The 27,018-nt window shown below is 38.3% G+C and overlaps 1 protein-coding gene across 17 annotated transcripts in view; it reads left to right on the top strand.

Annotated features, from left to right (window-relative positions):
- DMD (dystrophin) overlaps positions 1–27,018 on the top strand; it is a 2,358,181-nt gene that overhangs the window by 1,618,152 nt on the left and 713,011 nt on the right. The gene's annotated exons all lie outside the window — the stretch shown is intronic.

The raw sequence follows: 27,018 nt of genomic DNA, 5'->3' as shown, positions 1-27,018 counted from the left end.
GCTCTTTTTACTCGTTATGTGCAGATATTTTTTCAAATACCCATTATTTAGAGCAAAAATATGTTTTATCAGTATTTATTTTTGAATCATATTGTATTCTTCCTATATGTAATTTAAAGGTGAAATAATGGAATGTTTATTTTGTAGACTCATGGGGTTTTTCAGATGGAAGAGTCCTAATGAAGCTAAATTACTCTCACATCTTCTAGATTAAAACACTGAATCCTAGAAAGGGTATGTGACTTGTTTGAGGACACATTGTTCTCTATTTAAATATAAAAGTTGATCCAGAATAAATACTGTTTTTTTAAACTGGTATGTGACTTGTTTGAGGACACGTTGTTCTCTATTTAAATATAAAAGTTCATGCAGAATAAATACTGTTTTTTTAAACTTTTTGGTGAAGCTCAAGTGATTTTTCTGCAGTTAAAATGCTAGAAACAAGAAAAAAAACATGGTTTCCCATTTTTCCCCATTTCTGCGTTTAAAGTAAAAACTGGGACTTCTTTTTATTTAAAGAAACTGTATGAGAGTTTTTGCTTTGCCTTTTGCCCTGTTTAGAAAACTAGATGCTGTGTTTTCAAATTATTTTCCAGCACCTTCTTTATCATGGAAGCTGTGCAATTAGGTTACATAGGAAAACATGTTTATGTTGCTTCAGAATTAGTTACATGTCTACTATATTTGGTAGTAAAGTAATTTTACAGATAGTATATATTATACATTCCTATTAGTTCGTAATAACCTATTTTCATTTTGTTGAATAAATTTAAATTTTTGCATCCTATTTTGCCACTTATGAGTAAACAATAAATTACTAATTTAATTTGTTAATGTGTAGATATTATAAAACAGTACATACAGAAACTAAAACATTTTATAAACACAAATGAGTCATTTTGCCAAAAAATCAATTTCAGTTAAGTCCATTTTAATAAAAAAAAATCTGATCCACTTTACCTAGAAAAAAATTAGGCTTAAAAACACATGTGGGGGCACCTGGGTGGCTCAGTCAGTTAAGCTTCTGACTCTTGATTTCAGCACAGGTCGTTATCTCAGGGTTGTGAGATCGAGCCCCGCATTGGGCTCCACACTGGGTGTGGAGCCTGCTTAAGATTCTCTCATTCTCTCTCTCTCTCTTTCTTTGTCTATCTCCCTCTCTAAAATATACATATGTATGTATGTAATATATATTTTTTAATAGAGGAATAATGTTGTGATATTGATCACAGGGCTACAGAAGTTATTTAAAAAATAAACAGTATGAAAGTAAAAAGAGTGAAACTGGCAGGCCATCTTCTGCAATATACAAATGACTATCAGAATTTCCAGAGATACTGTTCGTTTTATATTTACCTCTAATCATGTTACTTCTAAGTATTCATCAGAGGAGTAAACAGTTTAGATTTGTTCTTTTCATTTGTGTCAAGTAAATAAATGTTTCATCGTTTTCCAAATACGGTTGCTATGTAGTCCTGGTCATTATTAGTCATTAAGACAAATATGGATAGTAAAAGGGAAAATTCAGTCAAGCTAAAGCTTGGCTTTTTCACTCCTTGCTCAAAAATGGACATTTGTTCCAGTTGATTAATCTCCTATCAAAGACCATGATTAATAGATGGTTCTAGTCATTACCAATCAATCCTGCCTTTAATTTGAATTACATTTTTTGACCAAAGAAAAGCATCTTTACAAGAAATATAAGAAAATGATGTTTGCCTATTTACTATTATGTTATGACATATAGCTTGTGATTTCTTGGAAATCCATCATCTTGGAAGTTTCCTTTATGTAGTTAATAACTACATCATGACATTTATTTATCAAATCCTTCATACACGAAACATCTAATGAGTGACCACTATGGGCCACATGCTGTTCTACTCATATCATAATCAATTTCCACCCTTGCTTTATTTAAAGGACATTCAGAGTCACATAGGGCTTGGCATTCCAGCAATTTATATCTCTTCTAATTTAGAGTTGCTAAATAGTATGAGACAGAGCATTAAGGGGGGGAGGGTTGGATAGTAGTTAAAAGTTTCTAATATATGCATCCTTGACTTTGCCTCCTGTAATTTCACCTTGAGATGGGGATTGTTACTAGGTTGTGTGTCCTGAGTACATCTCAGTTTGCTCTGACGGGTCCTGATTTTGCCTGTTTTCCCACCATGATTTTTTTTAAAGATTTTATTTATTTATTTGACAGAGATAGAGACAGCCAGCGAGAGAGGGAACACAAGCAGGGGGAGTGGGAGAGGAAGAAGCAGGCTCATAGCGGAAGAGCCTGATGTGGGGCTCGATCCCATAACGCCAGGATCACGCCCTGAGCCGAAGGCAGACGCTCAACCGCTGTGCCACCCAGGCGCCCCTTCCCACCATGATTTTTAATAGCTCCCTCTTTCACTCTCATGAGTGGTCTACTTTATAATATTAAATGTATGTGTATGTGTATGTATGTATATATAGTCACCCCAGTTGTGAAAACAAAACACCAGGCCCTTGGTGGTAGACCTGACCCAGGACTCAGTGACTATAACTGTTTCCACTGCTGATGTTCTTCTCAGCAAGCAGCACCCTCTTCTTTTGACGTGTCAGTGAAGTTGAGAAGTTTGGCCTGTCCAAGAAGCCAGATTGTTACTATTACAACATGAATCACTCCTTAATGGAAATACATTTATAACACATGGTTTTTAACTTTCCAAACTACTGGAATTTCAGGGATTGCCAGGAATGTCAATCAGACATTTTACAAGCAAGTAAAAAGTAAACAGGAGCTATGAGGAGGCAGTTTATCGTGTTGCCTAGTAGTGGGCTTTATGGACTATGGATTCCACCCATTACTGGCTATGTGATCTTTTATTTGCCCTGTTCATATGTCAGTTATAACATCTGTAAAATTCAGGTTATACTAGAACATAGTTGTGGTGAAAATTTAATGAAGTGCATTGAAAATGCTTAACCCAGTATCTGGCACATTGTAATTGGTCAAAAATATTAGCTTTAACATAAAATCAGGGATAATGTTAAAAACACAAAAACACAAAAGACCCATCACAAAGTTCTGACTGAGTCACCTTCATTCTTTTATTGTAGTAAGAGCTCTTAACATGAGATCTACCTTCTTAACAAATTTTTAAGAGTGTAATACAATATTATTAACTATAGGCATTATACTGTATAGGAGATCTCAAGAAGTTGTTTTTTTTATCTTGCATGGCTGAGACTCTATCCCCATTGTGCAGCTCCCATTTTCCTCTCCTCAGTGCCTTGGTAACCACAATTCTATTCTCTATTTCTATGAGTTTGGCTATTTTAGATATCTTCAATAAGTGCAATCGTGTAGTATTTGACCTGGCTTTTTTCCGTTAGCATAATGTCCTCCAGGAAGATTCATCTTCTTAGATATGGCCGGATTTTTTTTTTCTTTTAAGGCTGAATAATATTCACCCTCTTAAACACTTACAAATATGGCTTTTGGGGAGAAAGTTGCAATAAGTTCCACCATTATGAATGCAATCACTGAAAGAGAGTAGAGTTAGTCACCAAAGTCATGGAATGGCCCCAATGGCAAGCAGGGAGCGTTTTTAGTCAGCACCCTCCCATTTCACTGATCTCATTATTTGCATTATCTATAACCAGCTAGTATTTCAGCTAAAATTATTGGAAAATGATGGATTTTTCTCTTAACTTTGGCTGTGCAGTCCACGTAGTCAGCCATTGTTTTCAAGCACCAACAGTTTCATATTTTGAGTAAGAGCATAATTTAAGATGACCTATTTAACCTTGGGCACCTTTGGGATCAATCAACTTTCCTGACTTTAACCCAGAAATCCAGACAGAGCATAAGTGAACCTCCACAGTGCTTCCCCACACCCTTCTCCTACCTCCATTCTTGATGTTGGTTTCCTCCATTTTGGTGGAGTGGTGAGAAACCATTTGTAGAAAGTTTCATTGGAGCCATGGAATATTCTATTAGGAAACCTCAGTGTAATACTAGATAATGTGTTCATTTCAATGCAGTGCTATTTTTAAAAATACGAACAAACAAAAAATCCAGCATGCATTGTAAAGCACTGATACTGGTGCAACAACTCATTTCCATATTAAACCTGTATTTGGGGCTATATACATACTGATAGGGTGCAGTGAGTATGAAAATTTGTCATTTCAATGTGCTGTGGACCAGACTTTATTAAAAAGGTAAACTAATTTCGGATTAAAAACAGATGTGACTATTCTTGGCAAACTTTCTTTCCTGTTCACAATGAATTTAAAATGAAGAAAAGTACAATGAGGATAAAAAGAGAAAAATTTCATAACTCTGACCTTCAGTGTAACATTTTTGAAGTAAGTCCTTTATTAGCACAAAGATGTTTGCCCTATAGCAATGAATTTTAGGAAGGAGAAGAAATGATATAATAAAAAGATTTTGCTAATATAAAAACTTGTTCCTTTTGTTTCTGTAGTGCCTTTGCTTTGTAACGACTAGATTATATAGAGTCAACCCCGAGAATTTGAGAGGGATTGCCTTTCTTTCTAAGAATATAGTAATCTTGAAATGGCATTAAATGGAGGTTTCTATATACCAACTCCTTAAACTGACATTGATTAACAAGTGAAGATTAAAGCAGTATTTAGGAGAGCAGATTGTAAATTCTAACCCAGTTTCATTTAGTACTTAGTGTGCAAAGCCAACAAGTGTTGCAAAAATAAAATAAAATAACAGTGCTATTTGTATAAAAGATCAGAATCATACCAAAAATGAACTTTTCTGTCAAGTCTTTACACTTATACCGCAAGATGTGTGAGTGTCTATATGTACCTAAAAGAATTTAATACTCAATCCTGGCCAGTATGTGCATGTCTGCTGACCCCTACTGCTTCAAACTCTAGAAAAGGGACACTGAACATTGGGTTGGTTGGTGTATTTCATTTTTGTCATAGATCACCTGCCAGGGCTTATAACCGATCTGTAATGTGTTTCTTACCTTTTATTGTGTAGAAAATGGATTGATAGATTAGGGCTGGGGCCAGCGAACCATGGAACCCTAGGTTTGCAGGAAAGAGTTTATCACCCTTTGATGTTATTTCTGTCTCGTGTCAGCTGAGAAGGATGAGCTAGATTAACGGAGGGTAAGCTGGATGCCAAAGTCAGCATTCCCCTCATTTATCCCCCTTATAGTTCAGGACAAGGCCACTGTATTGGTTATGAAGGACTGATAAGGACCTAACAGACATACTTTGTTTTGCTGCCTTTTAATTTACTTACTGATATTAGAACTAATGAGGAGAATTGAAGAGACCATTTCATTGTTTGTTGTTGGAGAAAATCCATCTGTTTTGCTCTAGAAGTAAAAGCATTTGAAGTGAATGGTGCAGTTATAATTTGTGAACATTTTCAGTTATCACTGGGAAAAGTACAGTCCATCTTTGGCATGGTTGGCCAAGTGTGGAGAAAAAGAGATGGACCAGGAAATGGGCTAGAAACCAAAGTCATCAGAAGGATATTTTGAGAAAACTCCATTTGTCCTGCTAGTTGCAATCTATGGGCAACCTGTGACTGATGATTATACCTTAAACACAGTCTAAAAATAAATTTCTTATGAAGGTGACACATTCTGCCTATTCATGACGTGGGTGACATCAACAGTTTTGAATAGGGCAGTAATGCTTGGACTTACTTAAATGTTTACAAAGAATAAAAATCTGTAACTCAATCACAATTTAAGTGACTCTCGTGAAGATAGCTTTTGTTGCTGCTATCACTGTGGTTACAAATCTTAGACCAATACTTATTGTTTTGTTCGTATCAGCGATGAGTATCTTTCTGCTACAATCAGTGATGATGCTGGTGAAGGGAGAGAGAATTAGTTTTGAGGTTCTATAAGGGTGCTCATTCATTGGCAACAAATAAAAGACGACCTAGGAAATAGGATAATTAATAGAAAAGATAGTTTGTGGTTAAGGTTGTAGAGTGTTTCAGTGCAGATGAAAACAATTGTTTACGACTAAAATAATTAAGATGTTGATGTTAACGTGTTATATTGTTTATACTGAAGCTGGGATGCAATTGAATTAAATAATGTCTTCTTTGAAGAATCAGTTCTTCTAATATGAGATGCCCCTTTGCAACTTCTAGCTTACTTCATGTGTCGTTACTTCATGTGTCGATACTCAAGTATCGTAATGGTTTGTGCAGTGACTCTCGTGCTTCATCTTCTCACCTTCCACACCTCATCTCAGTCCTGAAAAATCGCTGAACTTGGCAGTTAATAACTTAGTACCAATGCAGGTTCACCCCTCCCTAGCTCCTAACTATAGGCCACTCATTTAAATCGTGTTTTTTTGTATGTTTGTTTTTTACTCTTACCCCATTTTTACAATGGTGATGGGCTATGAGCCTTGTTTGCTCATATCCCTGGGTTCAGTGAAGAGCTAAGGACACAATAAGTACTATAATACTTTGTTATGAAGAATTATAGTACTATATGCTGGCTAACTGAACGTAATAAAAAAGTAAAAGTTTGAAAACAACAAGAAAATAAAAAGAATTATGGTTTCTGTTACAAGGTGGGTATCATAGAATTCGCATACTGGCGGTAAGGAAGAGAGGGTCTATGTGCCATCGTGTAGCGCAGCATGTCTCCAACTTTAACGTACACGTGAATCACTTAGGGATGTTGTTTAAATGAAGTTTCTGATACAGTAGATCTTGTAGAGGATCTGAGACTGTGTTTTCCCAGCAGGCATCCAAGTGATGCTGGCACCCTAAAACTTGGCCCACACTTTAAATAATAAGAGTATGAAGAATGGCTGTCTGGAATATGTGTGTAAGTTGACCATAAGTCCCAAACGTTGGAATATTCAAGCATTGTATTCTGAGATACTGGTGAAGCTTTTTCTAAAAATTGTTGTCTCTTGGCACATGGGAAGCACATCCATCCAACCCAAGGTGATACATATTCAACTTTAATAGAAGACATGAGCACATTCAACTTATTTATACCTTTGAAACATAGGCCACTTGAAGATTCATAACCCACATAAGCTCTTCTCGTATCCTGTGATCTCAGAGCCATTCCAGTTCCTTCCCCTCCTATGTTGTATACTGCAGGAAGCTGACCTCTTATTCCCCAGTGGCCACCTTATTCCCCAGGCTTTCTGGCCACTAGCTTCTAGATAGATTTAGCCATTGGGAGGCATTGGCAGGAGACTAGAGAGCACGGAAAGGGGAGAAGTCAAGGTATTTCTTCCCTTCCTTCACTGCTGTGGGCAATGGCTGATAACAGAGTATATAGCCAATAAATACTAGCTGCTATTAAGTCTTCTAATAAAGATCTAAAATCCCTTCTTCAGTGGTTATCTTCTTTAGTTTACTATGAATTTTTGTATAGGTGCCTTTGCAAAGCATTGAGCCTGCTGTCAGTTACATAATCAAAATCAGCATTTTTTTTTTTTTTTAAGATTTAGGACTCTGGTATTATTGAAGATTTAGGACTCTCATATTATTTAAGAACACCAAGACTTACTCCCATTTCTGGCCTTCCCCAAAGTACCATTATTGAGTCCTCAAGTTCATGGACTTAAAATGATAACGTTTATAATTGCACATAGTCTTTCGGTCAGTTGGGTTGTTCTGCTGGTATATCTGAAGCCAAGAAGAGCTTGCTAGTGCCCACTAATATATTTGCAGTCAGCTGGTGGGTTGGTTGGCTAGGGGCTGGCTTCTCTAGGATGAGCTCAGCAGGGATGATTCACTTATAGTCCATATGAGATCTCATGAGACTCCAGCAAGCCAGCCTGGATGTATTCTCATGCAGAAAATAGGATTCTAATAGAGAAAGCAGACATGAACAGGTCCTCTTAAGGCCGAGGCTCGGAACTGAATCACTGTCATTTGTAACACATTCTGCTGGCCAAGCAAGTCACAAGTCCAGTCCAGATTCAAGGCTTAGGGAAATAGGCTGCACCTCTTGGGGACGGTAACTTTAAAAAAAGGTCACATTGCAAAGAGATGTGGATATAGGGAGGTCATCAGTGCAGTCAGTCTACAATAGTCTGAAATCTGTCAGGTTTCTTACTCATCTCAAAAGTAAAATAATCAGGATGCATTCCTATGTATTCAGACTTCTTTTTTTTTAATGTTTTTTTATTATGTTAGTCACCATACAGTACATCCCTGGTTTCTGATGTAAAGTTCGATGATTCATTAGTTGTGTATAACACCCAGTGCACCATTGCAATACGTGCCCTCCTTACTATCCATCACCAGTCTATCCCATTTCCCCACCCCCCTCCCCTCTGAAGCCCTCAGTTTGTTTCTCAGAGTCCATAGTCTCTCATGCTTCATTCCCCCTTCTGATTACCCCCCTTTTCTTTATCCCTTTCTTCCCCTACTGATCTTCCTAGTTCTTATGTTCCATAGATGAGAGAAACCATATGATAGTTGTCTTTCTCTGCTTGACTTATTTCACTTAGCATTATCTCCTGCAGTGCCGTCCATGTTGCAGCAAACGTTGAGAACTCGTTCTTTCTGATAGCTGAGTAATATTCCATTGTATATATGGACCACAACTTCTTCTTTTTTTTTTTTTTTTTAAGATTTTATTTATTTATTTGGCAGAGATAGAGACAGCCAGCGAGAGAGGGAATACAGGCAGGGGGAGTGGGAGAGGAAGAAGCAGGCTCCCAGCAGAGGAGCCCGATGTGGGACTCGATCCCGGAACGCCGGGATCACGCCCTGAGCCGAAGGCAGACGCTTCAACGACTGCGCCACCCAGGCGCCCCTGGACCACAACTTCTTAATCCAGTCATCTGTTGAAGGGCATCTCGGTTCCTTCCACGATTTAGCTATTGTGCACAATGATGCTATGAACATTGGGGTGCATATGGCCCTTCTCTTCACTACGTCTGTATCTTTGAGGTAAATACCCAGTGTTGCAATGGCTGGGTCATTGGGTAGCTCAATTTTTAACTTTTTAAGGGACCTCCACACTGTTTTCCAGAGGGGCTGTACCAACTTGCATTCCCACCAACAATGTAGAAGGGATCCCCTTTCTCCACATCCTCTCCAGCAATTGTTGTTTCTTACCTTGTCCATTTTTGCCATTCTAACTGGCATAAGGTGGTATCTTAGTGTGATTTTGATTTGAATTTCCCTGGTGGCTAATGATTTTGAACATTTTTTCATGTGTCTGTTATCCATTTGTATGTCATCATTGGAAAAGTATCTGTTCATATCTTCTGCCCATGTTATGATTTGTTTATTTGTTTCTTGCGTATTGAGTTTGAGAAGTTCTTTGTAGATCTTGGATACCAGTCTTTTATCTGTAGCGTCATTTGCAAATATCTTCTCCCATTCCATGAGCTGCCTCTTAGTTTTTTTGATTGGTTCCTTGGCTGTGCAGAAGCTTTTTATCTTGATGAAGTCCCACAAGTTCATTTTATCTTTTGTTTCTCTTGCCTTTGGAGATGTGTCATGAAAAAGGTTGCTTTGGCCGACGTCGTAGAGGTTGCTGCCTATGTTCTCCTCTAGGATTTTGATGGATTCCTGTCTCACATCGAGGTCTTTCATCCATTTGGAGTTTATCTTTGTGTATGGTGTGAGAGAGTGGTCAAGTTTCATTCTTTTGCATGTAGCTGTCCAATTTTCCCAGCACCATTTATTGAAGAGACTGTCTTTTTTCCACCGGATGTTTTTTTCCTGTTTTATCAAAGATTAGTTGCCCAAAGAGCCGAGGGTCCATTTCTGGGTTCTCTATTCTGTTCCATTGGTCTCTGTGTCTGTTTTTGTGCCAGTACCATGCTGTCTTTATGATCACAGCTTTGTATTCAGACTTCTAATCAACTAATCCTAACTCTTCTATAGTATTAGCTCAAGATCAATATTCTGAAAACCCAATAGTCTGAGAGTCACAATGATCCTCAAAGATACTTTATGCCAAATTCTAGCAGGGTAGTAACACCCATTTATTAATATATTCAGTATTTATTAAGGGCCTCCAATATAATAAGTATTGTGCTAGAGAAGAAGAATAGGATAATAAACAAGACAGACACTTATGTTTATATATGTTACATTTGGTGGGAGCAGACAAACATTAAAACTAATTATATAATTATGAATGCAGCTGTTCTTATTTTCTTTTTATGTTTGTTAGGTTATTAGCTGAGTTACGATAGTGAAGAGACCCCAGATTTCAATGGCTCAAGCAATGTAGCCATTTGTATCCTTTTCAGATAAAGCCCAGCCTGGGTACATAGTCTTTGCTCCAAAAAGTTATTCCAGGAACCCTGGCTACCAAGATAGCTATGCTATTGTCAATATAGTGCTGCATTTAAAAATTGCTACAATAATCACCCAAATATCTATGTACTCTTTCCCACCAATAGTACACATTCATTGTCTCCCCAGAAGAGGCCACCGAGAGATCATTTCCTGCATCCAGCTCAAAGGTCCATTGTCTCTGGGTTTTGAACTGTCTTCCTCAGATCCAGATGTGGCTCCTCATGGTGCAGTGACCTATAAAGTGAAAGTCATGCTGTCTGCTTCTATCACAACCAAGTCATAATAGTAGAGCAAAAATAGGCCCAAAGACGAAGACAAATACCGGACTACCTGTGTAAGACCCAGGTTGTGACTCCACTGCTTTCTTACCTCCCTCCCTTCACCCCCACTCCAGACTGAGATTTCAAACGGAAGCTAAGAAGAATAATGGAGCTTCTTTGAGAGCAAAGATGAGAAACAATAAGGTTGCTTTCTACATAACCCCGCCATCTAAGAAAGAATTGCTTAGTTCAAATTGTGGTGACTCAAAAAGGGACAGTGTGAGAACATATAACAGGGGACCTGACACAGTCCAGAGAGGAAGGAATTGTTGTTTCAGATAACAGTTGGAGAAACACATAATAATATTTGGGTTGGGGGGGACCTCACTTGAGTTCCCTACTTGTGGATACGCCTACCCAAACTGTTCAGGGTTAAGGGCAGCCTTTTCCTAGATGCATAAGAAAGTTTCTATATTTTTCTTCTCTTCTTCTACCTCTGACCAGGGTGCTGACCTTATCATTGACTTACTCTTCACCAGGACCCAGGATCATTATATCCATCCTGGGGGAGACAGGCTACTACCTCCTCTAACAATTTACATCATTATTTTCCTACAGTTTGGTGCCAATTAAAACGTGGAAGGAGTGGTGGTGATATCCATAAATGTAATGAGGTCTTTCTTTGTTCCTGAGAAAGGATTTTGTGTATTTTCCCCTATGAGTAGGAAAGAGGGAGAGACGTGGGATAAGGTGAGAGAGCCCAAGAGTCATCATATAGGCTGGTATTGGCAACATAGGATATTTATGTTAATGTAGAATTTTTAAAAATGGAATTCTGCTAGGCTTTGTTTATTATTTCTGCATAGTTCTACTTGTTACTAGCATGCCTGATTCAAATTTTAGTTTCACTTTGTTCTACTTATATATGCTATATATAACAATTAACCCTAAAAGTTAATGGCTTGAAACAACAAAGTTTTATTATTTCTCATAACTTTGTGAGTTGACAACAGCTTTCTTCTGCTTCACATGTTGTCGGCTAAGGCACTGGGAAAGCTGCAAAGTCCAAAATGGCCCCACTCACAGGATTGGCAGTTGTTGCTGGCTCCAACTGGGAACTCAGCTGCAGCTATTGGCCAGGATCCTCAGTTTGCTTCTGCTTCGTCTTTTCCATGTGGTTGCTTGGGTTTCTCAGAGCCTGATGGTTGGGCTCCATGAAGAAGAGCTCCAAAAGAACAAATAGAAGTGTTCAAGTACTTTTCAAGCTTCTGCTTATAGTGCACTTGTTAATATCCCATTGGCCAAAGCTAAGGAATATGGCCAAGCTCAGTCAAAGGGAAAGTGGACTATGCATAAACTTGAATTCTGGAAGGCGTGATTCACTGGGGCTGCCAGATAGCAGCCTACCAGACATTCCTTACTAGCCGTCTGGTCTCCGCGTGTCTCAGTTTCCTCATTTGAACATAGGGGCAAAAATGGACTGAGGTATAACACTTGTAAGCTTAGAGCCATGCCCATTACATAGTAAAACTCCAACAAATATTAGGTATTGTTAGTTTTTTAGTATTGTTCCCACATCGCTGAAAAAATGAAATAGTTTTTCAGACAGCAGCAAAGCTGTAAACCAGTAACACGCTATAAGCTTCTACCTTAATAAGCCTTCCCCTCAAGCGCTTCAGATGTGCCTTTAGTAAGAATGTTAGCTGTGTTGTGAATCCACCAGCACACTGTTCTGCACTGCCTGGTTGACTCTGACAAGAGCCTCTACTAGTCACACAATCCCAGGCAAACAAGCTTTATACCACTTCGGGGAATGTGGAGGGTTCCTCAGGGGCTAAAGTTCCTTGGTAGATTTGTCTTCTAGTCCAGGCTTTCCAGACCCTACATTATTCAGTTTTAGCATCTTCCAGTATTTCCTCCCACTGGTCATTTTCACTTGGGCTGCCATTCCAGTGAGATTGCCCAGTGTTCCCCCTGCTTTTCCTATGTTCTTCATGCTTGTCCTCCGCTGCGTGGTCCACCCACCTTCTCCCTTTTACCACAGATTGCCAAATCTGACTACTCTTTTACACCTCCTTGAAGCCCAAGACTCATCTTGCCTTCCTGTTACCCTTAAGCTCCCAACAGTATTTCTGTTACTACATTCATGACTTTCTACCTCAAGAGTGTCAGGCATTCAGTTTGTAGCATTCCTTTATTTCTTTATATATCCATACCAAGTCTGCACCAGACTGTCCAGAGAAAAACTTAATCCTTTTTTGGAGTCTTCCCTACTCCCTAAGAGAATTAAGGAGTTCTGTCTGTGTTGAGTATTGACAGGTACATTTATTCATAGTTTACTATGTGTCAGGTATTATTCTGAGTACTTTGCCTTGTTAGAAGGAAAATAACCTAAGACTACCCAATAGCTGTCTAGAATAAAGCTGTATTTCTTGCTAACCTGGTATGTATTAAGGGATCACTCAGTACGGTTAAATGTATTGATGATTGTTGATGTTGTATCAGTGGTGGTAATTTTTATAGTTTAAGTAGCAAAATAGGTTTTTCCAATGAATCTTCATATCTTTAGGAAAATAGAAATTCTATCCCATTTCTGTACCTTTGCAAGGACACCCCCTGGCACTAAGTCTCAGGCAAATGCCACCATCTGTGTGACTTCTTTCCATTTGCCAATGTAGGCACAGCAGGTACTATCAAGTTAACCTTTTCTTTCACCAGCATCCACTCAAAATAGTAAACACTTGCACTGTTGTAAAGCTCTATTCTAAAACTGCAAATTAAAAATCTCTCTCTTCCAGAACATAATGATTGAACTATTACTGTGTCACATTATTTTGCATAATAGGATTACAAAATATGGATTATAGGTATTAGAAAAATGAAAGATAAGTATTAGTTGTTAATATTAACCAAGAAATTTTCTAAGAGTAAGATGATAAAATTAATTATATTAAAATAGCATGAGTTTTCACCTTCTGTGATAGTTGGTGGAGGATTAGTCCTCACTAATACCACCACAGGTAACTGATTCAATGGATGTATTGTGTAGTGCTCTTAATGTGCCAATGACAGAAAAGGCTGTCTCTAACTGGTTTAAATAATACAAGTCATCAGGGTTCCATTTTTTTTTTTTCAAAGTTCTCTGGGGTCTGCCTTTCTCTGATGACCTGTCAGCTTCATATCGCTCCCCCTATGGTGGCAAAAATTGCCTGCAGAGTTTCAGGGCCCACTTTTCCAAAAGCCCTTCTCTTTGGGGACATTCTTTCCCAGAGCATTCAAGAAAGACCTCCTTGAAACTCATTGGCCCAAATTAGGTCACATGCTCATTGCTGAGCTAAATCAGACCCAATTGCCACAGCCAGAAGTGGTTAAATTTCAAATCCAGACTGTGTGGCTGCAACACAAAGAAGATGGGTAGGTAGAAAGCCCCCCAAAGGAAAAAAAGGTTGAGGGGGAGAGGAGGATGGAGGGAGGGAGGGATGAATGGATTGAGAAAGGTAACCAACTAATATCTATAACATTGTTTGGACCTGATTTTTTTTTTTTTGCCAATTAATAGAACTGAGTAGTGATCATGGCATTATATCAATGGTTTCCAAATATAGGCGAGTTGTAAAGATCATTTATTTTTTTATTATGTCAGTCACCATAACAGTACTTCATTAGTTTTTGATGTAGTGTTCCATGATTCATTGTTTGCGTATAACACCCAGTGCTCCATGCAATATGTGCCCTCCTTAATACCCATCACCAGGCTAATCCATGCCCCCACCCCCTCCCCTTTGAAACTCTCAGCTTGTTTCCTAGAGTCCATAGTCTCTCATGGCTCATTTCTCCCTCTGATTCCCCCCCTCCTTCTTTTTTCCCTTCCTTCTCCCGATGTCCTCCAAGCTATTCCTTATATTTCCCATATGAGTGAAACCATATGATAATTGACTTTCTCTGATTCACTTTTTTCACTTATCATTATCTCCTCCAGTTCCATCCATGTCGATGCAAATGGTGGGTATTCATCCTTTCTGATGGCTGAGTAATATTCCATTGTATATATGAACCACACCTTCTTTATCCATCTCAGCTCCTTCCACAGTTTGGCTATTGTGGACATTGCTGCTATGAACATTGGGGTGCATGTGCCCCTTCTTTTCACTACATCTGTATCTTTGGGGTAGATACCCAGTAATACAATTGCTGAGTCAGAGGGTGGCTCTATTTTTAACTTCTTGAGGAAGCTCCACACTGTTTTCCAGAGTGGCTGTACCAGCTTGCATTCCCACCAACAGTGTAAGAGGGATCCCCTTTCTCCACATCCTCTCCAACATTTGTTGTTTCTTGCCTTGTTAATTTTTGCCATTCTAACTGGTGTAAGGTGGTATCTCAGTGTGGTTTTGATTTGAATTTCCCTGATGGCTAATGATGTTGAACATTTTTTCATGTGTCTGTTAGCCATTCGTGTGTCTTCTTCGGAGAAGTGTCTGTTCATGTCTTCTGCCCATTTTTTGACTTGATTATTTGTTTTTTGGGTGTTGAGTTTGAGAAGTTCTTTATAGATCTTGGATACCAGCCCTGTATCAGTAGTGTCATTTGCAAATAGCTTCTCCCATTTAAACGAAAAATACATCTTGCTATGACAGATACTGTCGGTTCCACCACGCATATCCCTCCAGCACTTGGCATTCCTGTACATGCTATCTGATTTCCAACTACCAGCATTTGGGATTTTTTGCTTAGTGCTGTCTCTGCTTGTTCTTGAGACAGGGCAGAAAAATAGAGGAAGTAAGGCCCCTTTACAGCAGCAGTTAATGGATAACTACCCCGCCCTCTTGCCCTTCATATATGATAACTCCAAAGTTTGCTTCCTTTATCTGTTCTTGGAGCTCCCAGGCATTATTAAGCTTCTGTTTGCCCACATTGGTGACTTGTTTTATTGGCTGTTTTCTTCATTTTGCTTTTCCACGCCCCATTGATGTGTCCTCAGATCACATCCCCAAATTACTCGAGTTCAAATTCTTGCTACAGTGTTTATTTCTGGGGAGACCCAAATGAAGAAAAGCGCCTTTTTATATGCAAGTCCTTAGGGGGTGACTGTGGATTGAATCAGAATTCTTTATGACTGCTTTTCAACTTTATGTTCTGTTAGGATAAAAGGATGTTGATTCTCTTACATTTTCTGTTTCTGTATCTTTTGCATTTTGAGTTCCCCAATAAAATATGACTACAACCAGGGAAGAAAATGGAATTCAGAGTAAATGCCCTATTTTTGAGGTTGGAACTTAAGACAGGGGCCTAAAATGGAGTTTATAAACAAAAGTAGTTATGGGTATAAGGTAAAAGGTGAGATTGGGGGTGGGTTGCGTGATGTTACTGCAAACAATGGAGCTACTTAGTGAAGGAATTACGATTGTGTGTGTGAAGAGTAGAAAACACATTACTCAAGACCTCTGGGGGAGTTCGCTGTACTGTTTTACTAAATTTGAATAAGAATGTGTTTATCGAAATGCCAAAAAAATGATAAAATGGATATAAACTTTAAAGATGATTTGAAAATAAATGCATTACATATTTCTACTCAGTTATCAAGGGCTATATCATTCATTGTAATATAAGAGAATTCTCTTTCACTTTCAAAACCTTCTAGAGAGACGCAATTTCTCTATATCTGTCTTAGGTGGAAGTGCAGAATTTGATGAAAAAATAAGGGGGAAATCAGAAGAAAATAAATTTCTCAGAAAATTTGTTAAGACTGTAAGATCTGCTGTAAGTCTCCATTGGTGTTTTATAAAATGGAGTTTAGACTGTGAAAAAGATACTGATTTAGTTTTGGAAAATTACAATCGTATGTATCATTTTTAAATTACTTTTATAATTTTTTATGGACATCAAAACCTCAAATTCATCCCCTAAATAGAACAACATAGAACTATTTTTCTTCACTTAATTGTGCATTCCTCAACAGTTTCCAGAAGTGAATTCCAACACGTTTCCATCATCTCCATGTTCTATAACAGGACATGCATCTCAGTCTCCATATTATAATTTATTCTTTACTTCTTCCCCAGTCTTCCATCTTGTCTTCTCAAAACATTCTATTTTCCATCTCTGCTCTTGATCCCCTCCTCCCTTAGTTCTCCACTTTCTTCCCATTCTCTCACAAGGTTTACCTGTAACATGTGTTTTAATAAACAGTTCAATGCAAGCCACATTTTTAACATGGAAAATAAAGAAAATAAACAAGAATACCCCAAAGAAACATATTTAAAATTTCTCTTGATTCTGAGGCATCATTTTACCTAAAAGGCTGGACAGGTTTTTGGCCTTTGTGCATGAAGTTGTACAGATTTTTTTTTTTTGAAAGACCAGTTGAAGTAGCAATAACACAGAGACAACTTGTCTTTTTCAAATGGAAAATGCTGGAGTAAAACTGGAAGATTGACAATATTATTTATCTTTATCATTGTTCTGCTTAAAATTTGAGAATGAATGTCAGAAGTGTGAGCATGCACATGAAAACTTAATAGTGTTCCCTTTTTATCCGAATATATATTTGATCTTTCTGAAATGGAAACTTTGAAACTAGCCACAGTGTCCCAGTAACTCATTGAAATATGGCCTTTTCCTACATTGGCAATATTTCTATAACAAAAATCATACACTATCACCACCATTTTATTTACATATATATTATCTTATTTGCCTCTTCAAAAGTTTATAGGATTATGCATTAGTTACCTATTTCTGCATAACAAGTTAGCAGAAATCTAGTGGCTTAAAATATGGGGTTTTTTTTGTTTTTTGTTTTGTTTTGTTTTAGAAATTCAAGGTGTCTGTGGGTCAGGAGTTTGGGCATGGTTCATCTGAATCCTCTGCTGTAGGGCGGTCTCTCACAAAGCGCCACTCGAGGTGGCAGCCAGGGTTGATGTCTCATGTGAAAACTGGACTGGGGTTGGATCTACCTCCACACTCACATGGTTGTTGGCAAGATTCAGGTTCTCCTGGGTTGTTGGAAAGAAGGCTTCAGTTTGTTGACTAACGCTAGCCTCAGTTCCTTGCCATGTGTGACTCTCCGAGATGGCATCTTGTCTTATCAAAGGCAGTAAGAGAGAAAGACTGATAGCAAGACAGAAATCACAATATTATGTAGCCTAAAGTGACACCCCATCATCTTTGACATTTTTTATTTGTTAGAAATTAAGGCACAGATCTTGCCTACTCTCAAGAGGAAGAGATTCTGCAAGGGCATAGTACTAGGACGTGGGGGTCACTGGGTGCCATTTTAGACTCCGCCACCATATATTCTTTCCCTCTACCTGTTGGCATTTGAAAATACAGTCGAATAATTTAGGATTCTCCCAAAAGATACCCTTTTGTGTTTGTATATGCACCACACTTAGCATTAGAGAAATGTTTGACATAAGCCTTTGTGTGCAATAATATTTTAAGAAATTGAAATGGATCCTTCCAGGTTTTGAAAAGTGTATGGGATTAGGGGAAGCTAGGTTGTCGTAAGCAAGATTTGCATTGGATTATGACAGATTTTCTCTTAAGATACTGTGGGGCAGAAACCACTGAGGCTTCAAAATATAGGTGATTCAAATTCATCTAGTTTTCATGCAGTTTCTCAAGCTAATTTAAACTCTCCAATTTAGTATATGGTGTTTTCTTTTATAAAATAAATGGCCATGAAATGCCAGTTACTTTCTTAAGGGTTTTTTGACAAGTATGTCCTAGTGAAACTTCAGGATATCCTTGAAATAATTTTTATGCTCTCCTTTGTTTTAAGCACTCCATGTTGAAGTAATTTGTTCTAGTAACTAAAATTCTTACTATATTCATGAAGATCTCTGCCTCTGTTGATGAAGTTATATTGCAAATAGAAATGTCAGAATATGACAGAAGTAGAGCTATATTTTTTATCTATAATGTAATTTTAAATATACATTTTACTTGTATAAACAGATTCATACTCACATTTGCTTTCAATATTCACAGAAGAATTTTCATATGTATTTTTTAAACAACTAGGTTACCACTTTGAAGTGAGGTTGGCATGGGATACTATTTATTGTGACAGTGATTCTCATCTTCCATGTTTTCAAAAGACAACTTCATTATGTTTAACACAGCTGGTTTTATAACATTTCAAATGTTCTTGAGGAAAAAGTAATCACAATGAGAAACCAAGAATACTTCATATTTGTTGGAAGTTTAATCAGTTTTTTATTTGAACAAGAACTCAGGCAAAGCCTTCAGCTTTTCCTTTTACATCAGTGCTGTCCAATATGATAGCCACTACCGACCACATAAGCACTAGAAATACAGCTAGTCCAATAAAAGAGAATGAAATCTTGCCGTTTGCAACAATGTGGATGGAGCTAGAGTGTATTATGCTGAGCAAAATAAGTCGGAGAAAGGAAAATACCATATGATTTCACTCATATGTGGAATTTAAGAAACAAAACAGATGAACATGGGGGGGGGCAGAGAGAGACAAACCAGGAAGCAGACTCTTGACTATAGAGAACAAACAGCTGGTTATGGGAGGGGAGGTGGGTAGGGGGATGGGTTAAATAGATGATGTGGATTAAGGAGGGCACTTGTGATGAGCACTGGGTGTTATATGGAAGTGTTGAATCACTATATTGTACACCTGAAACTAATATTACACTTTATGTTAACTAACTGAAAATTAAATAAAAACTTGGAAAAAAAAAAAAGAAAAATGCGGCTAGTCCAAATTGAGATGTGCTATGAGTATACAGTACTCACCAGATACCAAAACTGTAGTTTAAAAATAAAATATCCCACTAGTAATTTTTATATTGAATGCAGATTGAAACTATAACAGGCTATATCAATTTTTAAGAGTATATTATTAAAATTAATTTCCCTGCTTTTTAAAACTTTTAGTGTCTAGAAAATTGACAATGATACATGTGGCTTACATTATATTTCTAGTGGACAGCATTGCTGTAGATAAACAATGGCATAAACAGTGTTGAGAGAAGTAATAACCTGGGCATGTCTGTGTGTAGAAGAAATTAGATTAAGCCTTACTTAGAATGGAGTTATTCTGTTTTGTTGGGAATAGGCTTTGATTCAAAATTTCTGCCCAATGTAACCAGCCAACTAATGAACAAGCAAACAAAAACCTTGAAGGGGGCAAAATCACTTTTTGAGTATATTTCACATACCTGACATCAAAGTGGAAAACAACGTGGATGCAGAACTGGAAGTATAAGGGATACAATTCTGGAATTTCTTTTGGACTTTTAGTGGAATGCTTGATACCTACAAGATTCTCAACAAATTATTATTGAATAATTGAGGTGTGAAAGCCAATTCTGTTTTCTAGAAGCAAAGTTTGAGGGTTAACTAATTCCCACCACCTAATCAGCAAATTAATACCGCACTTATATTGCTGTGTCTATCCTCCACACACTGGTTTCATCAGCCCTGGCATTGCCCACACCATCAGCTCCAGAATTTTTCAGAACTTCACAGTTTATAAGGCAGAATGTATTTCACCATGTTTCCCATGCTTTGGCTCATTGGAGTCTCACAAGAGTTGTGGGAGAAGGATATTGTCTCCCTTGTTCAGAGAAAGAAATCCAGGTTCAGCGAGGTTAACCGACCTTATTTAAGATCAGCATGTTGCTGAGTGCCCACAGTGTTCACTTTCTCACTGAACTTTGCATATCAAAGAGGCTTAAAAAACTAACCTCGGAGGGCAGGAGTTAAGGGGTGAATATTTTATCAGGTTGCCAGTGTTCATAATCACCACTTTGCTGCTAAGAATGCCAGTCCCCTCTAATGAAGAGGAGTTAGTTTGAAGTTGGTTGATTGATTGGTGATTGACAGAAATACTAGTTTTCAGAATGAATTCATTAGAAAAGTAAAACACGGAGTTTAGCCGTTCAATAAATAATTGAATCTTTATTATGTGCAAGATACCAGGCGAGATGGATACTTAAAAAGAGTATGGATTACAGTGAGGTAGAAGACAGTAACCTTCTAGCCCTCCACAAGCTTGCCATGACCTTTTAGTCTAGCTGCAAAGATAATCCTGTGGACACTTGAAATCGTAACAGAGGACAGTAATACAGGAGATGTCCAAAGACAGGCAAATATTTTCTCAAATGTGCTCCAGAAGTAGCAAAGTGGCCTTCGAGCACAGTGTTAAGGGAAGCTTTCATGCAGATGCTGTTCCAGTCTGAGGTAGGTTTTGAAGCACTCGAGGAAAGAAGAAAGATAATTCCAGGTGGAAAAATTATAAACAAAATATTACAGCAGGATTGCACCTGAATACATTCAGGTGATTCTGTTAGAAATTGGAAAGGCATGTTTGGGCCGAAGTTTGGAAATCTTTATCTGCCAAGCTGAGGGACCTTGAATCTTTATCTTCCAGAGTAAGATCCATGGTAGCCATTAATGACTAGTGAGCACAACTTTGTCCCATTAAGGAGAATAAACCCAACTTCTCCTAACATCAGCCCACCTCAGGGAGCTAAATGAGCTGCTGCATTTTTCCCCCCAATAACCAGGTCATGATGGAAAGCTTTGGCTCTGCTGAATAGGTGGTATGTCTCTCTGGTAGAGCACATCAGAATCTCTGGAGGAGCATGGGTAGTTGGCCCTTTCCCTGTGTGCACATGCAAGAAAGCCTGGTAAATCTGTCTAGAGGGAAGGAACTCCTTGTTAAGAACTAAGTTTTATTTTCAAAAACTCCATATGGTGGCAATGCAGAGGTTGAATTATAGCAGGTAGAGGCTGGAGGTTTACAAACCAATTTGAGATTTTTTCCGACAGCCCGGCCAGTTGGGGCTTGAGCTAGCCTCCAGCTCTGGGGAACGTGAAAGGCAAGACTGGATGTAAGAGACATTATTTATGATGCAAGATAAAGGGGGATTCTGGAATGAATTACTTATCGGAGAACAGGAAGCAGGATGAAAGGGAACTGTGAAGTGCAGGTACTGCAAGAATTATGGGCTCTGTTATACACAAGAGGAAATGGGTTTAAGAGAGGTTACCCAACACAACTGAGAACCCATAGCTTCCAAAATGGTAAAGTAGATCATTAACCTGAGGCCTCTCACCTCTGAAGTTATTTGTTTTACTACACTGCGCTTGACTCGAGTTTTAAACTTAGTAAATTCGAGGTGAGAGCAGATTGAGACTGGGAACAGAAAGTTAACAGAAATAATATAATTTACTTACTACTGGCCATTCCAGTTTGTGTGGAGTGTAGCAGGAATGTGTGTATTCCTGGAATCCAGTCATCTATTTACAAATTATGAATATAAAAATTAGATATAGACATCAGGACTCCATTACACATTTGCTGAATTCAATTCTCTGGTGTGGAGCTTAGATATGCATATTAAAACAAAACAAAATAAAAACCCTTACCCAATTGATTCTGCTGTGGGCTCTGGTTAAGAACATTGTGGTTAAGAAGATTATTGCACTATGGAATGTTTATTGACATAATTAAAATTAATTAAAAATGGTTTTATAGGCCCTCCCACCTTTTAACTGTTAGGGACACAAAATCCAGATTTGAAAAATATTGTCACATTTCAGAAATACGTTTAGATTTACCCTTTATTTTTATTACTTTCTTCAGTTTTCATAATGTATTTGTTCATCAGTTGGCTTTGATGGACTTCGCTTTCTTTCAATCTTACAGATGAGAATTCTCCCTCCAAAAATCAATAGGAGCCTGCTGATTTTATTTATTCTAATATGAAGGCACATAAAATGAATATGGCCAAAAAAGGTTAAAGTATGCCTGTTTTTTCAGAAGACTAGATTGTCAATCGAAGCAGAAAATTATATTCAGTGCATTGGATTTATGCATTGTTTTAGCCTTCTCCAACCAATTTGGAAATACACTTTCTTATAAAATTGAGATTATTACAAATCCTGTACTAAGCAGCTGAAATAATGTGTCTATGCCAAGGTCATATCTTAAAAGTTTGGAAGGACATACTACAATTGAATATACTCCATGTAATTTTCTGACATAATTCAGTAAATTAATTTTTATTTTTTACCTAATATTGTCTTAATTTTTACTTTACCTTTGACAGTGTTTCATACATATTCATTGCTTGAAGGAAATTAAGCAGACATTATTCTAAAGTCAATATTGAGCCTGCTAATGAAAATGGCTAAGTTGATTAACTAAATGGCAACCCTCACTGAACTTATTCAAAGCTATTTCCCCTCGTGATGTGTTTTCCTGAAGAAATGATGCATAAAAATTAAACTTTTATTCTCGGCTATTCTATACCAGCCTCTAAATTGTTACTTTACATGTTACAACCTGTTGCATGATGACTAATTATGAGATCACCTGAATTTAATGGCGGCAGACCAAATATAAAACCTTCAGGGATTATTTAAACCATCATTCCTTAAGAAAAGATTTTTAAAACGTTCTGAGTCAGTTCATTGTTGATCTGTAGTTGGTAACACTGTATTGCGTAGTTGAAATTTGCTGAGGGTAGAACTCAAGTGTTAGCAGCAGAGGAGAGAAAATGTAAACATTTGAAGTGATGGATGTGTTAATGAACTCAGTGGGGGGAATATTTTCACAGTGTATACATATATCAAATCATCACAGTATACGTTTTAAATATCTCCTAAGTTCATCTGCCAATTATATCTCAATAAAGCTGAAAACAAATTAGAGCAAACACAAAACTAAACTAATACTTTTAATGTACAAAAGTAGTTTTAACTCCTGGATAAGCTCATATTTGTGTCAGTTTTTGTTTATGCATCCATAAGAAATAAGAGTCTTCAAAATAAAAGAAAAAACCCACCCATTTTAGCAGTGCCTATACCAAACTGATTATTTGGGAATACTGAATAAAATCATTTTCTATCCTAAACAAAGTGTAAGCAAAAGTAGATCCAGGTTATGTGGAGCTTAAAGTATATGACTTTGGCAGTCTTCTTCAAGTCAAAAAATGCAGCAGTACAAATAAAAAATTTAGGGATGAACATGAGTATTTACAAAAAGAAAAGAAATCCTGACAGTTTCTAAAAGAAGCTGACAAATACCATATACACCACAAAGTTGATAAAAATAGCACAATATTTTTTAGTAATTAACCGCTCTGTAGTACTATAATATATAATACCATGTCATACTTCTTTCCCTATCTCCCTGGCAGCACCTCTTCATGGGACAGAAGCAAAAGATAATTTGGTCTTTCCCCTAGCATGGTTAATTACCATTTGGCCTTTACTGTTGAGAGTTTTTAGAAAGTTTCTTTCACGTACACGATCAGTATTGGTGATGCTGTGTAGCTCATTAGAATTATCGCCAAATTTTGGAAGACCCTATCATGTTTTCTCCACATATGAACTGTGAAATTTGGGATCATTTCAAGTTATCGTGTACAGTGACTAATGAAGATTTTCAATCTAGCTGTACCGAGCTCTGCTTCTAGGGAACACTCGAACTTCATCAAAGGAAAACAGATTGCTTGCAAATAAATCAAGGACTATTTATCCTTGCTTTTCGACAGAAGTAGAGAAGGATAATGTCTTACTTTAAGTGAACTCAAGAACAGAACCTAAGAAATTGAAAACAAAAATGTTGATCCTCAGAAGTAGTAGTGAGGGGCACCTGGGAGGCTCGGTCAGTTAAGCCTCAGACTTCACCTTGGCTCAGGTCTTGATCTCAGGGTCGTGAGTTCTACTCCTGCATGAGGCTCCACACTGGGCATGGAGCCTACTTAAAAAAAAAAAGAAAAGAAAAAGAGAAAAGAAGTAGTAGTGAGAGAATAGGGTTGGTAAAGTTGGTAAAGCAGAAAAGGGGGAAATCCCAGAAAAAGTCCTCCCATCTCTGGAGAATCCTCTGAGGGAGAGTAAGTCGAGAGATGTTGGTGATGTGCACGGGAAATATCCATCATACTCTAGCCGCATTAGAGGTGATGCCAGTGATCGAGTGTCTGTTCCAGGTGAGATATTTGTAAGGCAGCGTGGGCTCTGTCCATGCTTTCCTGGGGTGTGGCTTCTTAATGGCTTCATGTACCCCTTTCACTCAAAATCCCTCTGAAGTCTGCTTTGTTGGAACTCTATTTAAAAGTATTTACCCCTATAGCATAAGCTCAATACTGCACATGATGGTGCACAAAACCCTTCAGACCTGGCCCGTCTGCCACCATTTTATTCTATGTTCCCGTCATTGACTAGAGTTGCAAGAATTAGTGAATCAAAATACAGAAAGCCCAGATTTTTTTAGTACAAGTGTGTCCCAAATCCTGCCCCAAAATAGGACTAAAAGTTACTCATTGTTTATCTAAAATTCACAGTTAAATGGGCATCCTGTTTTTTTTTTAAGATTTTATTTATTTTTTTGACAGAGATAGAGACAGCCAGCGAGAGAGGGAACACAAGCAGGGGGAGTGGGAGAGGAAGAAGCAGGCTCATAGCAGAGGAGCCAGATGTGGGGCTTGATCCCATAACGCCAGGATCAGGGCATCCTGTTTTTTATCTGGCAACCCAAGGCATAAGTAACTCTTTGCTATTTCCCACACATTGTGAAGCTAGAGCCAGTATGTCACCTTCCCCCCCGGCATCAGCTGCCCAGAATTCCTTTTGCTGGTTAAGCCATTAACACACAACTCGATTAAGGTCTCAACTCTGCCACTTGACTCCGTTCTTCCTCCAGGAGACATGGGCCCTCAAGACTCCATGCCTTCAGAGTGCTTTGTGTCGGTCTTCATTAAAGTACTCATCACCTGGTAATTTAATTATGTGGTTAAATGTCTTTCTTTTCTTCCTGAATAAGTGCTCATTGAAGGAACAAAAATTTTACCTAGCACAGTGTCTGGCATATAGAAGGCCCTAACTCATTTTTAATTTTAACCATTAAACAATTCAATGGTGATTTTTAATGATTGAAAACAGTTTCACAACTTAAAAAAATTTTAAATCCTTGGTCACCTGTGACAAACATATGAATTAATACAATCTGGCATCCTGAGTAATTTATATAAAAGTGATGATAAAGAACATTCTTCAACTTTATAGTTCTAATTCCAGCCTCAGTTGGAATGGTCATTAGAAAATGTCACTGTGTCTTTGGTTTTAGGAGTCTTATCACAACAGGAAAATAAAAATGTCCAGCAGAGTTTCTCTAAGGGGCAGCTGTGTCTGTGTATGTGTGTCTGTGTGAGTGTGTATCAGAAGGGTTGTCACTTCATATAGCCTCTGGGGAATGAATCAGGACTAGAGAAGTTAGGAGCAAGTTTTGTATATGCCTTTCAAGATAATTTTTTCCCCTTTAAGTTTAACACTATCCTGATGCCCCCAAACTTCTGTTTTCTTCTGCATCTCAGGATTTGAGATACTCTAGATTTCCCTCACTTGCCCCTGCAAGCTGCAGCTTCCAGGGCCTGAGAACAACGGTGTCTCAGCTCTTTCTTGGAAACCAGAGCCCGAAGTGTTGTCATATCATCAGGAATGTAGCTGCCCCCTTGGCTGGAGCCGGGAGATATACCTCCTGCACCAGCAAAGCCCTGGGGCTGGACAGAATCATTAGCCGTTTGGTGCTGCTTGTTGCACTAAAGTCCGTGACATGGCTTATCTGGCAGGAATCCTGGCTCTGGAGGAAAGTTGTTTCAATCCTGTAAATAAATGACTGAAACACCATGGTAGTTGATTGTGTTAAGCCTGTATCCAAAATTGCTTTGTTAGGCTCTATTATATTGCTCATTATCTTGCTGTGAGGAAAATGAAGCTTACATCTGCTTAGGGTGACAAGGTATCCCGTTGTCATGGGATTTTCCACAGTTTAGGCCTATGTCAAAGGCTCCTAATAAACCCTCAGAGAACATCTTTTATGTTCCCAGGCAGTCAGGCCAACACGCAGTCTTTGTCTCCTTTAAACTCAGTGACACACTCAGGGCTGTGTACATTGCTCTGTTTCTCTGCCAGAGATGAAATTTATTCATAGGACATTCAAGCTAGAGAAGGCACCTCAGAGCTAGTCTAACCCAGTCTTTGCATTTTTCAGTTGAGTGAATGACATGCCAGAGATACTGACCGAATGGCTCCAGATGATGCAAAGAGAGGCAGACCCCCTGGGTCCCTTGACTTCCAGTCCTCCATTATCTTCCCATACCCCAGTGCTGGATTGATTCACATCCTCCGACTCTGGCTTCCCCTTCCCAGCCACAGGCCTCTCTCTTTCTTCCCCTGGGTTACGCTGCTCAGCCCTCATGCAGAGGAAACCACCACCAGGCTTCCTCACCCAAGACCCAGAAAGACCCCATGTCTATATTTCTCTCATCCCCCTTTTCCTCTTCTCTTATGTGACAGTAACATTTTCTATGTGTAGCTGTGCCTTTGCTCAGTGCCCTCCCTCCAGACAGGAAGTAGGTGAAAAATAGAGTTGTGTGGTGTACAGCCTGGAGACCAGAATAGTCGGACAGTGCAGTGATGTGCAAA

This window comes from Ursus arctos, chromosome X (assembly GCF_023065955.2).
Source record: "Ursus arctos isolate Adak ecotype North America chromosome X, UrsArc2.0, whole genome shotgun sequence".
Taxonomy (NCBI): domain Eukaryota; kingdom Metazoa; phylum Chordata; class Mammalia; order Carnivora; family Ursidae; genus Ursus; species Ursus arctos.
This window is presented reverse-complemented; position numbering and strand designations above follow the sequence as displayed.